At 39.9% G+C, this 18,576-nt stretch overlaps 2 protein-coding genes across 5 annotated transcripts in view; both read right to left on the minus strand.

The window, feature by feature from the left end:
* The window catches only part of KCNJ2 (potassium inwardly rectifying channel subfamily J member 2), a 43,116-nt gene extending 32,963 nt beyond the window's left edge, over window positions 1-10,153 (minus strand). Inside the window, exon 1 of the mRNA XM_048964899.1 lies at window positions 10,054-10,153. The gene's annotated coding sequence lies outside the window, so the exon portion shown is untranslated. The remainder of the gene's footprint in view (window positions 1-10,053) is intronic.
* KCNJ16 (potassium inwardly rectifying channel subfamily J member 16) overlaps window positions 1-18,576 on the minus strand; it is a 31,849-nt gene that overhangs the window by 10,246 nt on the left and 3,027 nt on the right. Inside the window, exons 2-3 of one of the 4 annotated variants that reach the window (XM_048964898.1) lie at window positions 17,330-17,414; window positions 15,945-16,040 (exon numbers count right to left, since the gene is read on the minus strand). The gene's annotated coding sequence lies outside the window, so the exon portion shown is untranslated. Of the gene's footprint in view, window positions 1-6,950; window positions 7,149-10,053; window positions 10,149-15,944; window positions 16,041-17,329; window positions 17,415-18,576 lie in introns of those variants that run through there. The other 3 variants (XM_048964897.1, XM_048964895.1, XM_048964894.1) reach the window with 3 other exon arrangements.

Raw genomic sequence — 18,576 nt, forward strand, 5'->3', positions numbered from 1 at the left:
ATGCAGTGCACAGGCAGAGTTCAGCCAGGGAGCAGCCACCTCCCTGCATCAGTGCTGGGACTGCCTTCATATGCTACATCCCCAAACAAGGAGCACAGCAAACAGGAGGCCAACCCTTAAAGGTGACCCTGCTGTGCGACCAGTGCTGCCCACCCCCCTGCAGAGGAGCAGCAGAGTCCATGAATCATCGTATCATCATTTCCTGCTGCATGAAAAGCCCTCCTTCTGGTTCTTAGCCCATGAGGTATGAACCCTGTGCATTTCAGGGCTGAGCTGATAGGATCAGAGCTTCTATCTCTGGTGGGGTTCCTGCAGCCTCAGTTCTAGAAAGTGGTAAAGCTGATGCATGTAACAGCTATGCAGATATGGAACTGAAAATATTCGTTTTATGTCCAGTTTTCCTCCAGCGCAATTCAGCAGCCAACCTCTCAGTAACTTCAGCAGGCACAGCCCCCTGGGCTTTAATTTTAATCTAAGTTAGCTGTGAGGCAATTGAATATAAGTATTAGGACTAATTACAGTTTCCTTCTTCCTGACACACTCATGTCAAAATCTGCACACACTGAAAGTTAATTTCAATAGCTTGGCAATATTCTCCACACATTGAGCTTTGTGAGTTCTATTCAGCCTACACGAGCACAGAAAAAAATCTTCGAGGAACTTTTCCACTGTATCTTGCTGGCAGGGAATAATAGAACAGTTTGTTGCAGCTCTTAATAGACATGATGTAATAACGTATTCAACAATAGGTAAGTGGCAGGGCATGAACAATGACAGAATGAGATCAGATCATGCCCGCCACTTTCGGTTAACACGACCAACACCCTCAGCTCTGTTATTTGCTGCAGTTCAGTGTTGCTGTACCTCTTCTCTAAACACAGGGGGTTATTAATAAGGTATGAGTATGGGGGCAGGAAAGAGACAGTATTCTACAGGGGTTCTTCTACTTGCAGGGGCTGTTTTCTTTACTGTTCCTTGAAACAGAAAGCATAATCCTTTTCTTCTGTTTTCTGGAGTACGCTGTAAATCAAATATCCAGGGAAGGGGACATATGAACACAGTCACTATCTTTCCTGTTGCACTCTTTATTCAAATATGTCTCTAGAATAAGAAAGGAGAGTAGACACCAGGTGCAGTTAGATCCCATGTATTCCAGTGTTCCCAGCTCTCTGTACACATGTCAAAAACAACTGAGAGAAGAAAAGGTTATATGTCTTTAGCCAAAGGCTTACTTGAAGATCAGAGGACTCTTTATATGGCTTGTGCAAATTTTAATCCTGCCAATTCAAAAGGCAGCAGTTTTGACAATGCAGAGGCTTGTGTTGGTGTCAGTTGAGCTTGGATTAGATGCCTTACTACTGTGTTTTGTATATGGATTAGAATAGAATAAAAGAGAATCCCAAGTTAACGTGGTGCATGAACTGTGTTCAAGAGGGAAATAAGACCTGAGTAGGAAGCACGAGGATCAAAGATTTTCTGTTAAAGTTTGTTCAACCCTGGTAAAAAGTTCCTGAAGAGAGCTTGACACCAGTTGTTGACTTGTAATGGCTATCAGGTGCAAAGGGGAGCACCTGTAGGTTTCTACTCAAACCAACCTTGAGCTGCTGTCTTCAGCATGAATTCCCTTCTAATTCTCAGAAGCTGTCTCACTGCACTTAACAAAATATCTCAAATGCCAATGAAATCACAAAAGCCGTTAGCATTTTGAACCTAAAATATGGTCAAATAGTGATGATTTCATGTTACTGCCCTGAGAAAATGGTGAGGAGAAGGAAAAAAAAATTAGAACAGGTAAATAAATGAATCCCATTCACACTAATTAGGAAATGTCACAAACAAAAAACAAACAAAAGTGTTGATTCCAGCTGTCCGGCCTTTCCCCAAATCAAAGCTAAGTATTAGTTAAGGACCAAGTCAAACAATGTACCATGCTTTTTTTTTTCAGCAGAAAATTCTGTAACAGACATTAACATCTGTGGTCAGATAAACCAGGCAATCAAAAACTATGCTTCAAGAAATCTGTTTATCAATCATCACTAGGGTGCTTTCTGAGCAGCTTTGTATGACTCAGATGTGGACATAGAAACAACAGAAGACCACCTCTGAAATGCCTCAATGTGGTTTTATCTCAAGTCTGGTACAGGGTATCATGTAGCTTAGTTTAGACTAAGATTGGAGCTGCTCAGCCAAAGCCCATAGTCCAACGTGGCATCCCAAGGTTTAGGTACTTCATCCAAACCAAGATGTGCTTCCACATTTTTCAGACTGTATTTGTCACCACTTTTCAAAAGCTTGTGAAATATATTGAATGGTTTCAGAGATCAGAGGCCTGATCCAAAGTCTGGAAGTCAGCAAAGTGATTCTCTTCAATGTCTCATTTTGGATCAGGGCTACCTGTTGGGTTTCTTAGTATCACCACAGGCAGTATCCACCGTCAGAATTGGCTCGGTTTGCTGGAATTAGAGCAATACTTTCTAAGGAACAAGGGCTTTCCTCTAATCTTCATTTTCTTTGGTTCGCATAATTTGGCAGAGTATAGACTTTCCATATTCCTACTTAACTCCACTGAGATCTACATGAAATTTGGGAACAGGAAGATTCTTTCAGAGATGACTTTCAACCCCTTGTAGAGCAGATGGCTGAACCTTTGTGTCTGCATCCTCATGAGCCTTGGTCTCAGCATGGATGCGTGTGATCTGGAAAGGCAGGTTACTACAAATTTCAATAGTTGCTTGTATTTTTTTTTCAGAACTTACACTCAGCATGGTGTTGGCTGCTCGTTTTCAACTGTTTTTCTCTTCCAGGCTTCAGTAGCCCAAATTACAGTTGAAGTTGTGCAAGAATAATTAATGTGGAAGTGGAAAATCATGTGTGTCTATGCGTGTATGGACCATACATCCAAGAGCCTGATTTTTACCTCAGTGTGTGACTTGCAAAACTTCCTTTTAGATCCCTTAAGCTATCCCAAAGCTTATTCCTGACCACCTGAATAAGGCTCTGAACACAGCAAGTAGTATTTTAAGAAATTCAGAATCTTTAATTCTTGTCTCTTCTCCCCATCTTTTAAAACACATTTAGCTCAGTTACTTGTTCCTTTAAAGATGGGAACATTCATCTTGAATCAGAGCTGTGTTTTATTTTTGCCAGTGCCTACTCTTTAATAGTAGTCCATATCACATATTTAATGGTACATACCTATGTATAAAACTTGCCTTTAACTATAAATATAAGTTTAGGATTTATTTCATTGGATTTTTGTCTTTCAGTGATTTGCACAGAGGCTGTCTATGTCTCCCTCAGTGCCCAAAGTCTGTGTCTCTGTGCCTGATCTTCATATGGAACATTTTCACTCCGCAGTACTACTGACTGAAGGAGCTACTTGTGGAAGGTTCATTTCATTTCAAGATATTTGTAATGAACCTGTTCAGTCAGCCGTGTTTTTCCTGTTTTACTTCTCAAAGGCAAACACTGCAAACAAGTGAGCAGATCTTATCACAACGATGTTAACAAAAATACGTCAAATAAAAATGTTACATTACAAATGTCAACACCAAAAAAGAGAGAGAGAGAGATAAAGAGGCCTAAACTGCAATTTAATTTGTTTTATTGCCAAAGGATAATTTTGGGAAACAACTTTTTCTGTTTTACCTCATATGCCTCTATGAAAAGCATCTCTCTCATGTATTACATATTAACTTTGTAGGGCTGTAGTCAGCATGCTGTTGAACCATCCTAAGCAGAATTTCACTCTTTGGTTTGAAATTTTCATTGAGCGACCCCCACAATGTTCTTCAAACTAGTTGGGAGTTAGAAGAGTAATTAACCAGCAAAAGTAAATTCGGAAGTGATACACCCTGACTATATGACAGATATTTTGGCTTTTATTTTCCCTGCATCTTTTTTTTTCCCCTCCTGTTTTCACTGATACAGAGCATCACTTTCTCCTGCCACAAAGCCAGAGTCACTCAAAAGATCCACAAATCCGTAGGTTATTAACTAAACCTCAGAACACTACTGAGGCCTGGCAAGCTCCAAATCATGTGAACTTGGACTGGTGGCATTCTTCCTTAGGAACATTTTGTGTAGTGCTAAGCTGTATTCACTTCATACTCAAAAGATCTTCAGGGAATTAAGTCTGTGAAAAACATGAAGTGGTGTTTCCCACAGAAAAAGCAAGTCACACTACTTGGGTGTCTAAATCTGGGAGCAACTGCAATTCTTATTATGCTCAGGAGGGAAAGTACAGATTAAGGAGACTAAAAAGTAACCTGAAAGGTCCTGGAAAGAAGCCAGAAGAACTGTAACAAAGGCCAAGCAATCTGAAAACAATAATGTCACAAAACATCCCACAGAAAGAAACAAGAATGAATCTCCAGTCCATATGAATGCTAGATAGATGAAGTTATCTCCCAGCTAACTGCCAGCACAAACATCATTTACAAAGCTTGACAGCTGCACAGCTATTAGGAGAGGAGCTTGTGTTTAAAGGCAGAAGCAGCAAGTGGGTTCCAACAACATTATGACGCGTGTTGGTAATTATGACATTATGACATTGATTTGGTCTCCGAGTGTTTTTCAAATCAGGACTTGAGATCTCTTTGTTCTCCTATGTAAAACCCAGCTTTGAGGTCATTCTTCTCCTTACACACCCTTGGCTGTTTATGAACAACCTCACAAAACTCAAAGCCCATTTCCCATTGAGGAAGACAAGAAACAGGTTGTGTCATTGTCTGGCTCAATTGTTCTCTGTAACTACATAACAATGCCAAAGAGAGCAATACTTACTAGCTTTAAGTTTTATTTTTGTAAAAGCCTCATATCAACAATGAAAGGATATGCATGGTACAGAGCTTTGACTGAGAAGAATCTGTTTTTCATATTGAAGTAAAATGAATGTGACTGACATCTATCTATTTGAAAGGGAAATCAGTTGAAGGTTCAGTGAGGTACTCATCTATAATGAATGCTAAGGGCCATTTCTACCATTTGTCATTAAAACAGATAACTCTAGATGTCTATGTGTGACAGGAGTCCCACACTGACATCCCCAAGGATGCCAAGACAAACTGCTTATGCTTTTGGCTTCAGGGGAGAGTGGAAGACTTTCAAACCCTGATCTGATATTTCCTTAAAACTGCAGCAGTGTATTCTCCTCGTCTGGTTTTATGCGTTGTTGCTCCTAGCAGAGGCTGTATTTTATCAGTTTAGAAAGCACTTCAGAGTCTTTCGGAATAAAAAGATTGTTTGGGGGGAAGTTGGAAAAATGTCATTAGAAAGGATGAAATATTGTCCCACGCCCTTGCTTTGCTGAACAGAGAGTCTTTTCTTCTAGTGTTGGTTTAGGACTTAATCCCGCAAGGTCCTGTCTGTCAGCAAATAAAATCAGGTTTAAGAGGATGAAAAACCATCCTGGAAATCACCAGAAACTATTTTGTTAGCAAGAAATTGAGGAAGTGCTTAAGTTCTCCAATAGACTGGGACCAGAGTACTCAGCGCCCTGCAGAAATGAGCCTTCAGTTCTTAGAACCATTGTGTCCAGAACAGCCATTCATTAAGGCTTTGTGCAGAGAGGCTGAATTTCACTCACTTGGAAGATATTCTTTATAAGCCCCCGAGACACAGACTCTTTGGTTGATTTGGAAAATAAAATGATTAATAGCATTTTACAAGGTTTTCCACTAAACAGTTTTCACTTAAAGGCTGTCACAAGCTAAAGAAATTGTAGGAATAGTGTCAATCTGATGACATAGTGGCAATAAATCCTATTGTACTGGATTACGTTTTTACTCATTAAAATGCTTTGACCTATTGTCATCCAAGTAGAACCACATTCCACTGGCTGTTCAGAAGGTTCTGATTTCACTCTTGATTGTTACCAGGGCAACTGCACCTCAATCCAAAACTGCTGCACCAATCATTTAACTTGATTTGAATAGACTCTTGTAGATAAAAAAGACCTACGTATTCATTCTCATTGAAAAAGTCAAAATCCAATCTTTCTGAGACGTGAATAACAGAAACTCAGAGGAGTTATTTCAGCAATATTTGTTGGAGATTTTTGTGTGTTTGCTTGTTTTGTTTTGTTTTCCAGGAAGCAGTAATTGCCTCATTTATTCGGGGAATAGCTAGCTGTGTGATAAAATGCCATGAAAAGATGAATATTCTTAGCCTATCCAATGCAAGAGTGCACTAGAAATCTCACCACAGACCACTGCTGGAAAGAGCTCTCACTCAGTTTTGGAAAAGTAAAAGAATTTTCATTAATAGTCAAACAGCTGGTTAATGCTTGTGAGTGGAAATAGGGATGTTTGAATTTTCCCACTGAGATTTCTGGTGGAAAGCAGAAATGTGTTTTATGGCATCTTCTTTTAGAAATATTAAGTTTGTATATCAATTCATTTGAGCTATCTTTGAGTGGGAAATTGCCAGTTTGAAAACATGTACACTCTTCCAGAGCTGCTAAGGATCAGTGCTTCTTGGAGAAAAAAAAACTGACCATCTGGCCATGTCAGAAATCAAATCTGTAACGTTAGATCAGTTCTGATCAGAACCAGGATACAGTCTTGCAGAGAAACAAGATGATGCTGGAGCTGCAACACAAAATCTATGCTCTTAAACTGAGGTACACAGCTCATTCTGATGCCATTCTGAAAACAGCTTGACAGAGAATATTTTAAAATGAACTGGAGATGTTTTGTGCTCAAAGTTGCCTCACAAGTGGAGATGCCTTTAGTTCTTATATATGGAAAATTTCCAGCTAGTTTTACTCTTTTACCCTAATGAGTCTTCATTTCACATTCTGCAGTCAGACCGTGCCTTGCTTTTCCTTTGGAGTGCAGGAAAACCTGTCTGAAAAATCATTCACTGAAACTACTTCTACTCAATTTGTTTCCCAGACTGTTGATTTTTATCAAATGTCAATTTTTAGACCTCCTCAGCCTAGCACTTACCTGCCATCCTCTACCATGTTGACAGCAAAGAGAAACCAAAAATGCAATGCTTCCTCAGCTGAATCCTTCCACAGGAAATTAAGGACTGAAACTCTCTTTGCTGTTCCAATTCTCCAATCCAGCATGCCACCACAAATCACATTTGAGTAGCTGAAGCATATTCTCCCGTCTGCACTCTGAAAACAGGACTTTTAGCTGCTTTAGAAACAGGAACCATTGTTACCATCATGACTGCAAACTACAGAAAATGAACAGTTCCCCATGAAAAGCAGCTCAATGGTTTTTGGGTTGCAGCATTCCTTCCTGCTAGACAGGATGGACCAGCAGTTAAAGAATTGGATTAAGTTCCTGTCCCAGTTCAAGAAGCAAATAGAAATCTGAGGTTGTTTTCTGTTTATTTGACTTATTTGTATTTATCATCTGGCATTTTAATTGCACAGCAAGTTATGGAAATGGATATTCTGTTCCCAAGAACAGTTTCATACTCATAGTAGAAATGCTGGGGAGGAAAGGTAACTAATAAAACAAAAAAGGACAAGGCATCAACCGATCTAGGGAATAATCTTCTTACCAGAAGATACAAAATGAAGTGAATCAGCAGTGTCCTGCTGAAAGGCAGAAACTTTCCCAGTGTGAAGTGGTTTCCAACTGATCTTTCCAAGGACTATTCAGAATCCCTTCTGCCAAAAGGGTGTCTCAGAGATTTCAGCCCCCTTGTCTAGTAACATTTCATTTGCAAAAGGTTGCATCCTGAGAAACAGCTTCCTGAACAAATGACTGATACATCAGTTCCGGATCTTTCTTCCTCCAGAAGGAAAACATATAGAAATCTTGGTAAGAATTGAACTTGTATTTCTGATATTTCTTTCCTTCTCTTGTAGTGCTGAGTCATCATAGCTGCACTGATGAAATATGTCTAACCTATGGATTGCTTGAATATTGCCTGAATTTAGCAAGTGTGCTGCTGGTTTACTCTGACTGATCAACTGACATTTGCTAAGCAGTGCTAAGCAATTTAACAAAATGTACTATAATCCTTGCTTTTGGCAGTACATATCTCTAGGGAGCATGCATGACTTAGTGGAAACAGCCTTCTTGTATCAGTCTATTCACACCCTTTTGTAAGAGTAGGGAAACAAGTGTATCAGGATGTTTGCCTGCTCCCATTTCAAAAATGCCCATCAATATTGTAGAATGTGTCATGTAAATGCCTCAAGCCTTCTTTGCATTACTTTAAATCACCTCAGCAAAAGGAAACAAAAGAGAAAGCAAGAGGAAGATGCAAAAGTGCTGGGAGACCAATTAGTACAGTCTGCAGATAACGAAAAATAATTAATTCTCCCCCTTTCCTTCTTTCAGTGACTAATTTCTGTGACTGTAATAAGATGTTAGGGGTGTGCATCCTCACTTCTTGTCCATCTCCTAAAGTCACTTGAAAAAGCATTCACCTCTGCATTCTGGTTCTGGCAGGAAAGCTTAGAATAAAAATACAGAAAACACAATCTGTAAAACATTTGTTTTGTGCTCAATTAAAAGCTTGCAGTCATTCTGTATGACCACAAGTGTGTCAGAAGTAATATGAAACACCAGTTTGAATGCTCCCAGGAGCTCAGGCAACCAGAGGAAAGGAAAGGAGATGCAATCTAAGGGCTTTTGAAGTATTTTTGCAATATGGCAATGAGGACAAACTGCCCTCAGACCACCCCTAAGATGGATCACCTCTATCTTTTTTCCAGGCTCAGAGCACTATGGTGGCTACTTGTCGCAGGAGGAGAGTTTCCTTCCTAACCTATGGCAACAAGCACAAGTATTAGAGGAAGTTTACCAACAGGAGGAAGCTAGTGTAATCAAATCCCTGGCATTGCAAGCCATGCAGTGAGTAGCATAACAATTGTATTGTCTTAATCATCTTTCCACCATATTCTGTCCACTGGGTTAGTGTTACTAGACAGCTTATCTTCCACAGGCACTCCATGAGAGTGGGAATGAAAACAGTGAGGAAAGGAAACCCTACCAACTAGCTTGCCTTCTACATGACCTTCCTAGAGCCTCAACCTACTCAGAAAAACTTTTTTAGTTTTCACTACAGTTTGAAATGTTTATCCAGGACTTAGAAATACAGAAACAGGGTTATATCTCATGGGGATAAAATAATTATTCTTTGCTTACTTTTGCTTGTAGATTCTTATAACAAACCAGCTTCTCTCATCAGACTCATTGCAGATATGGTTTTGTGCACAAATTAATACGTGATCTTGCACACAGCTACTCAGCCCTAATAAAATTGTGTGCATTCCTGTATTTCATGCCTTCATACTAGGCCCCTCTTCCCACAATAGCTCTAAAAAACTGGTTGCCCAGACCAGACTCATAAGGCAAGCTTTGGACCAGAATGATTTCTTCTGACTCACACTCATTTTAGCCAACATTTCTCATAGTCTGTAACCTTCAATTTCCTCTGGTATTAGCTGAAAGTGCCTCTGCTGGTCTGCCCTCCTAACTGAAAAATTCCCGCGGTCGGTTCTTCTGCACCTTTGCTTTGTTCCTCCTCCGGTAATGACAAGTTGGAAAAACCCACCAGAAATGGACAGCCAGGAACAGAGGAATGTAGGAATTGCCAATGTGGATCAGACCCACAGTCTGTCTGGTTCTGTATCCTGTCTCCACCACGGGCTAATACCAAATGCTCCAGGAGAAGGTGTAAGAGCCCTGCAGTAAGGCAGCTTTGGAAGAACTTCCCTCCTCAAACAAGTTCTCATCCTGCTCTTCAGTAATTAGAGGCTGGACTCAGCCCTGAAATTACACGGCTTAATATCCTTCCCAAGCATGTCTCTGTACAAGCACTGTAGGTCTGCTCGTATTTAATACTCAAATGAACACAAAGTCTCCTGAATTTCTGTGTTGTAGAGAACAATGTTTCCAAACAACAGCTAACAAGCTGCCAGGATACAATGCAAAACACACTTCCCGTGGAACAAGATAAACTGTTTATTCGCATACAGGTCGTTTAGTAAGTTTAAAACTCTGTGAGGTAACAATTTCTATTTACATGTATACACACACACAGACAAGCATAATTCAGGAAATCAGAAATGGGTTTTACCTTAATATCTGCTGAGATCTGAAAGAATCTCTGCTTCACTCCCTCCTTTTTTCTCTCTCCCTCTCTTGCATGGCTGGACTGACAGGTTGGCAGAGCTGAGAACGACAGGTTGGGTTTGTTTTTTTAGGCACAACTCCTCCCCCTCTCAAAGAGAGAAAAAAAATGCAAGACAGCTTGGGAAAAGTTCACAGAAAATCCCATCCTTTCAGCACATTAGATCTGACGAGAAATATACTACATTTGGGAGTCCAGCAGTTTTCCTATTATTTTTTTTTTCTCAAAAAGGCTCAAAGTCTACTTTGCAATAACTATGAAGCAAGCAGAGGATTTGCATCAGGAACTAATTTGACCCCAGATCTTTCCCATGTCTCTGATAACTGATCCAACAGATAATTACAGCCCCTTTCAGACAGCCTCGACAACAATTTCTGTAGAAGTGGAAATGGATTTTACAAACAGCACAAATGTCTTTGGGCCTCAGACTTTATCTTTGCATAAAAGCCACCGGCAGACATCTGACATCCTCCTTTTCCTCCCAGACTCTTCTGCTCCTGCTAACCTGCCTGCACTTGCAGCAGAAAACAGGTTATTTTAAACTCCTGCTTCACTCTGTCCTTTGACTTGGTTGCTGGCTTGTCACTGTCTCTTGAAACAGTGATCCCTGCTGGGTATCTCAGAGAGACCTGGGAGAGTCCTTTCGCAGGCCTTACTGGCCATGGAAGTAAGAACAATGTAAAAGAGGGCACATACAGCACAGGGCAGTGCTGTCACAGCTGTGTGCTTCCACTGGCCTTTACCAGTGTTTTGGCCCACCTAGATGTTATATTTTCCTGGAAACATCAATTATTTTTTTAAAGTTAGCTAATTAGAGTGTCACACCCAAGATGCAGATAGTGTTCTTTCCTTGATCCTATTAATAGGGCCTTCAGATTAGGGCACTATCAAAGAAGCTCAGCCTGCTCCCATTGCTGTGTGCCTGTATGCTGTGGATGTGGAGACCCATGTGCAGAGACATTTGTTATTAAGTGATAAGAAGAAGGAATCAAGAAGTTTATGGCTGGTGTTGAAACATCCTCTGCATTTCTACTTTCCTGTAATCGATCAAAAGGATTGAGAGGCAAGTCTCTTCTGTGCTATAATGTTTTTCTTAGGATGGCAGTTTTGGCACAAATCTGTAATTTCCACAGCCTGCTCTCTGCAGAGTAGCTGTCACTTCCTTACCCTGCTGTTTCAAGCAGACATACAGTAGACTAATGACAGTCATCTGCATAAATTTGCATCATAGACTCCTCGAATAGAATCCGTATCTCCTCTGGGTCAGATTTGCAGCTGGTTTATAACAATGAAGTCTCCTAGACTTCATTTACCTGCGTCACTACGGCGAGCATTACAGCATTCAGCGTGCTGATAAGCAACAGCTCCACAAAGCCATAAGGCTTCCAAAACTTTTGGGAAATAAAAACAGCCAGTTTAATTCAACATTGCAGTGAACTTGATTATAGGTGAATTCAAAGAGCACACACAAAGTCAGTATGACATCATATGCAAAAATGTCTGGTTGCATGTCTCACTAGCTAAACTTCTTCACTATTTCCTATGCCAGGGAAGTGCTATGCTCATCATTCCAGAACAATCTTCTCAGTTCCTCAGTTCCTCTCCTCAGTTTCTTGCAGAATTGATTTTTGTTCAGGATCTGAATCTTTTATCAGGCAACTGCTCTCAGTCGTGTTCAGGTCCCTACTTAAGATTTTCAGGGAGATAACATAAATGTAAGAAGTGTTTCCTGACAGTAGAGCAGGCTAACTAAATCCAGGTAGAACTGGCCATAGCCAGCCCCAAAGTTCAGCAATAGTGAACCATAGCTGAATGCACCAGTGCCTGCTGAGTGCCTCTATGAAGTGGGAAACTGTTCTTAAGGTTACAGCATTGTGAAGACCTTCATGTTTTTGCCTCAATTTCTGATAGATAGGGTGGAGATAAGAATGTTATCAGCATTAATTGCATACCAGGCTCAGCTTTATAGTATCAAGGGTAGATTTACTAGCAGAGCTATCAAGTTGTGGCTTGCTTTGGCACTCCTACATGACAGCCTTCTCAGTCCTCCCTTCTCAGCATTATGAGGCTAGAGATCTGCATCCTTTGCAACTTGCAGAATGCTTAAGGAAACAGCATAGATCCAAAGAAGTTTATTTTGACTGCCCCAACAGCTTGGTGCCAGGAGCTCAAACATGACCATTAAAGCACTCCTGCTTTACTTCTGGCATGTTGATCCCACATGGTCTGGCCAGCCTGTGGAAGAGGAGAGAATGTGCCAATCTTCAGCTATAGCTTCCTGCTCAGTCCCTGTCCAGTCCCTGCAAGCTGGGAGTGTGATGAAACACTTTGTATGAAACACTTTACAGTCTCCCTACCCCTTCTTTACAAGGCTGTGTTTATCCAGGGAGCTAAGGGTACATGCAATCCAAGAGCTGGCCCACCACTCTTAGCAAACAATATTGCTACAAGAGTTTAAAAACAGTCAATAAATGCACTTCAATTAAATACTAAGTGAGGTCAGATTTCTCGTTTTTCCTGTTTAACTACCAAGTTGCAAGGCAGTCTAATAAAGGGCTCTCAGAGCTCAGTTTATTACAGGATCAGAAAGGCTACAAAATTGCATAAACTTTGGATCATCATTCTCAATTAGTTACACTCCCTTTAAATAGGAAAAAAAAAAATAAAATAAAATAGAGCAAAGAGCATGTCACATAATGTAAGAATCTAATCCAAAATTTCTTGATGCCCATTACGAGATTCCCATGGCTTTATATTGACAATGAATCAACACAACTAATATAATATTACTGTTGATGTTAGAGTACTGTTTCCTGCTGATCTTCAGTTTGGTTTCATATGCCCTGCTGCTCTGTGGTGCTCACAAATCATCTGATACAAATACAACAGATACAAATGGTCCTTTGTTTTTGCAGGTATCTTCATCAGGTATGGCTGAACAGATACCACTGGAGTAAAGGAGCAAAAGGGAAAAAAAAAAAACATTCCAGCTCCCTGCTTTTGGCTTTGGGGAGAGGGGATCACACAAGAAGCAGTGCAGGGCTCACAAATCCATGTCCATTCTTAAACTGCAGGCTGCCTATTTTAGAGTAACTCCGTTGTTCTAAATTTCCACTCACTCAAAGATCAGATTCTCTTTTTATAACCTGTAAACTGCAGGTGCTTAAAGTTTGCTGGGAGGGTGTGAAATTCTCTGCAGAAAAGAATAGCATATAGAACAAACATTTAGACTAGTGGTCCTAAATCAGCCCAAAAGTTCCTGTCAACTTAGAGGGCATAGATGAAGCCCTGTGGATGTCACAGAGCCACTTGTAGCATTACTCTGACAGGACATTCAGGCTACTGGGAACTAGAGAAGTGGTGTAGTCCTTTCTCATGCTGTTGCACAGGGAGAATATTTCAGTCTGGGGATTGAATAATTCACCAAGAAATCAGCTGGCCAGTGTGGAAATAATTTTAAATGAACTGAGCCCTTAGGTATTAAATTAACTGCATCTCTGGGGAAGGATGTGGATTATTGCAGCTGAATGAAGCCCTTATTTATCAGATGGAAAAGGTTAATGTCATTTCCTTTCCTTTCCTCCATGGTTTTTCTTACCACATCACCATTTATGGATAGCATGAGGTGCAGACAGTGAAAGAACATGTGCTTGATTGTTTAAATGACCAGAGCTGTTACTTTAATGGGGGAAGGGGGATAAGAAATTAAGACTTCTTCTGGTTTCCTGGGAGGAATTACAGGGCTGGGAAACATAAAACACTGAAGAAAGGAAATGGGCTTGTGCAGCACCTGGTCTTTGATTTGACATTCAAGAGTACCTAACTGAATGAGAGAATTTTTGCATTCTCATCTATTGTGCATACATAATAACAACCAGGATCAAACTAATCTAATATCCTTACTTCATACTTTATAAAGAGAGAATTAAGAAAGGTCATTTTTTTTCCCTCCTTAATTAAGTTTAAATAGAGTTAAATTAAGTTCTACTAATAAAGAGTCTATGTTTTTTTCTAATTTGCCTCTGGAGTTTCAATAGCTGTTGACCTAAAGATAAATATCATAACAGTTCAGCTATCAATTACATGCTTTACTAATGATATCAACAAGGTAATTCTCATACCAGTTATGGAGACAATTTCCACAGTAATAAGACTGAGAGCACTGAAAGCTTATATTAAGAGAAGAAAACTCGTTTGGTTATAAAAGACTCAAGAGACACAAGTTTATTTCCCTGTCTCAAGCACAATATGCACTTATGCAAGCAAAATTAAGGTTAACTTGTATCTCAATAACAAAAGTAACAAAAATGGATCTACAACACACTGTCTGGGGTCAAAGTTCAAGAGAAGGATGAGCATGTGTAACCTCCTTACTACCTGTAGAAGCCTTACTATCCACCAAATGAAATCCAGATTGAGGGCAGAACATCTGTTTATTTGCTGGATAAATCACAGATCAACTTTCTGCCCCAATTTCTCGTATGTGAAATGGAGTCAGTGGCATTACCCTACCTTGCAGAGGTGCCTTAAGGACAAAAAATTAATATTTGTTGGCACTGCAATGGGGATAGCTAATTCCAGCTCTGAATGAAATGAGGAGAAGGATATCCATTGACTTATATGAGATTGAGAGTAAACCCTTATTCATTTTACATTAGCCACTGAACAGCCATTTGAGGATAACATTGAATAACTATTAATACTTGTGTAGTTAAGATCAGCATCTAAGTTATAATGGAGTAAATTAATGTATGTCTCTAAGGCAACAACAGTGTGACTATTGAGCTGGTTTCATGAGGTGAGCAATTGCAGCATGTGAAAAGAAGCATATATAGAAGCTGAGTGCATGTGGTCTGATCTTTTTTTTCCTGACCACAAAGGAACAGCTTTACTGGATGACCAAGCAGCAAGATACTACAGCAAATGGTCTTTTGCATAAAGCCAACCTCGACTTTTCTGTAATAGCTGTGTAAATATAATCACACTTATAAATTAAATGCTACTCTCCTGAGCTGGAGCATTATACATGTTCATTGAGATGGAATCCCTGTCAATTCAGTTTGTTAACTCAGTATTCATGCGCATTAGTCTTAGAAAAGAGAATGTGATTGCTTGAATAAATTCAGCCACTACCTTCTGCATCTCTGTATCAGTTGACATGCATTAGTCTGACTGTAATCTGGGTCTAGAAATATGTTGCCATGGAAATCCTAAATATTCAGTTATTGGCAAGGGAATTTGAATGGGATACCTGATAAATAGAAATATCCTAATTCTTGTCAACTGCATAGTTAATACCTAAGGTCTTAAGACGTTACTGAAGATCTACAGTACCTTAGGAAGCAAAAATCTGGTTTTCTCACTAATGTACGCACTTCCAGATCCCAGATTCCACAGTGAGTCACAAGATCTCCCCCAGAGGTTCCTATTGCATAAACACAGTCTCTGCAATGGGGCTTATTTTTGAGCTGTCTGGATCCAGCTAGTTCCACAGGCCAGAGGGTAATTGTTAATGATCTCTGACCACTTAGGCATTGCTACTCGGCAGTAGCCCTTGCACTCCGGATGACCTATGCTTTCCGTTTCTGTACACCACACGCATAGGGCCAGCCAATGTCTGACCCCTTGTTTTATGGTTATTGTTCTGTGTGACTGAACAGTCTTAATAATTCAGCATGGTTCTATAGCGCTGCTGTTTCCTAAGCAGAGTTGCAAACTTTACAACCCAAAATACAACCTATGAATAGATTTCCCGCTCAGGCAGAATCCAGCAGCTGTTTAACAACGTACAACATCCCCCTGCAGCAGTTTAGCACAAGAAGTAATACGTGTCATACCTAATTAAGCTGGAGGCAATTCAGGCTGGAGACCAATTCGTCGCTCTCCGTTGGTAAAGCAGCACGATAGACCATTACTAAGGGCATTAAATAGTTCTGTAATATTTAAAATGTCAGTAATTCTTACTCGGTAGGAGAAAAGAAGTTCCACAGAGCATAGTAAATCAAACTTTGTGGCAGGAGCTCTGCTTTTAGCACTTTTCCTCTAGAAGCCCTGTGTCACCGCCTCTCTTTTCGGTCCACTCGCACAATGAGGAGGGTCCCGGCCGGGTGGGCGCTATCCGTTCAGCACCACGCGCCGAACGCCCGGCAGGCAGGGCTGCACACAGCCTTGGGAAGGGTGACAGAGAAACTACCGACATCCAGCCAACTGCCCGTGCTCCTTGACGGTGGGAGCTGCCAGTGGTAAAGCTCACCCTGCCCTAGCCGTTATGTCAAAGCTTCGACCTGCTGTGGCTTCCGGAGTTTGGGCTCTGCCTTACGTTGCCCACTCGTGCTGAGTGGGATTAACTTGTTCTTCTACGGCAGAGAAGAAAATGCCTTTCTGGTGTTTTACATTTCGCATGATTTTATGCTGGAAAACAAATTAACCAAAGAGGATTTTCTGAATTTGAGCTAGGAACAAAAGACAAGGTGAAAGTGTCTGAATTTTGGAAATAGGCCAGGCTAGCAAAAGCTCTTCCTGAATGTAGTTTTACAAAGACCTTTCAGCACTAAAAGAATATAGAGAAAAGCTGTGGGTTTTTTTCTTTTGAAAGAATTATCTGAATACTATTTTCATTAATGTATTCATTATGTTTTCTTCTAAACAAACAAACAAACAAACAAAAACAAAACATATTTCCATGTATAGAATTATGCCAAAAGAAAACTAAGCAGCCATACAATCTCTGGACTTGATCTATTAATTTGGATAAAACAATTAATTGGGTTAATGAAACTTAAAACTTGATTAATCAATGACAAACATCTGCCTTTCTCATGAATATCCATAATTTCCTTTTTGGGTAACTCTGCTGCAGACTTCGCTACTGCGAAGTAATCTATGTACCAAAAAAATAAACTTACTGCATCCTCAATTTATTCCTTAAAGTTGGTTTTGGAGGGGGGGAAACAAAGCTTTCTTTAAACTGATCAGATATCAGGGAATCAATTGCCTCCTATGACTGCAAAAATATAAAGTATACTTATATTCAGGTGAGAAATTTTCCATCAGAGATGGAGAATTTTACATTCCTATCAAAATCAGGGTCTCCACAGTATCCCAGTTTTTTGTATTATGTATTTTAAACATATTTATAGCTGACCAGAAGAAATATTGAACAGAAATTATTGTTTCTATTGAGAGAGGTAATTTCTAAATACTGTTGGAAAAGTTTACTTACTTTAAGAAGTGGATTTCTCTTCCTTCATTAGTTTGTCATTTATAATTGGCAACGTCCATGCCTTTGTGCTGAACAAAGTAGAGAACTGTGGAGAGCAGAATATTAATAATAATAAAAAATGTGCAACAAGAAAGGCCGTGAAGCATAAGCAGGAAAATAATTTTGTCAGTGTCATCATGTTGATCCCTATTGTGAAGCCAGCTTATATCACCAGTGAAATCACATCATGTACACATACAAGTGAAACATTTTGTATAGAACTATCCAGTGAGCCAGCCTTTAGCATTCTGTAAATTGGAGAAGCTTACAAAAATCTAGTCTGCACTTTGCTGTTTTGTACATTATTTGTGCTTTAAATTTAAGAACATCGTGGTTTGCCGGCTTAGTAGTGAAAATTGATTTGGGCTATCAAGTGAAGTAAAACTCCAGGTTGTGTTTACTGAGCTCTCCTTATGTCTGAACCAGAAATACTGTCTTCTTGATCTCGTGCTATCAAGCACAGCCTGTCTGCTTGGTTGTGAAAGTGAATAGATACTATTCAAGACTACAGAATCTACTTGTCCTTCCCCATCATCCGTGTAGTTTTTCTGCTCCCCACTGGCCCACAGTTTTCTTCTGTATTTCGTGTTTTGGTTCAAATGAGGAGTACTGCTGTATGACTTAAAGGATTTTTCTGAAAAGCTCTAAGATACTGTGCAGCTCTGGCAGCACAGCAAGAGCTGAATTGCCAGCAGAGGGGGAGAGTTAGAGAGACATTGTGATTTGATCCAACATCCACGCAAGTCAGGGGAAGTGTTCTAATTACTGAGTCAATAAAAAGTAGGGAAAACCTTGCACTGGAGTTGTTTTTGTAATATTTTCTCTAATTCATGTTTTCTAGATCCCATCATACTCTTTATCTGTAACATCAGTTTACCTTGCTACTAGTAGTAAAGTGTTAATCGCTTTTTGTGTGCAATAAAAAAATCTCTGGAAAATGCAAGGCCACATATGGTCTAGAAATAATAATTAAAATGAAAAAAATCCTCACTGACCAGAACAAAAAGGCACTGAGCAGCTTTGAGCAGAGAATGCCGTATGCCAACCCCTCATGCCCCTAATAAATCTGCATTTGATCGTGCACTGTAAGTCTTTAAGCATATTGTAGAAAAGGGGCAAATCCTCTTTTGGAATTTACTGACTTAAAAAATGAAAAGTAACGTAATTCCATTTATTTTAACATCATTAGTTTCTCAAAAAGGAACCCT

The sequence above is a fragment of the Lagopus muta genome, chromosome 18, assembly GCF_023343835.1.
Source record: "Lagopus muta isolate bLagMut1 chromosome 18, bLagMut1 primary, whole genome shotgun sequence".
Lineage (NCBI taxonomy): Eukaryota > Metazoa > Chordata > Aves > Galliformes > Phasianidae > Lagopus > Lagopus muta.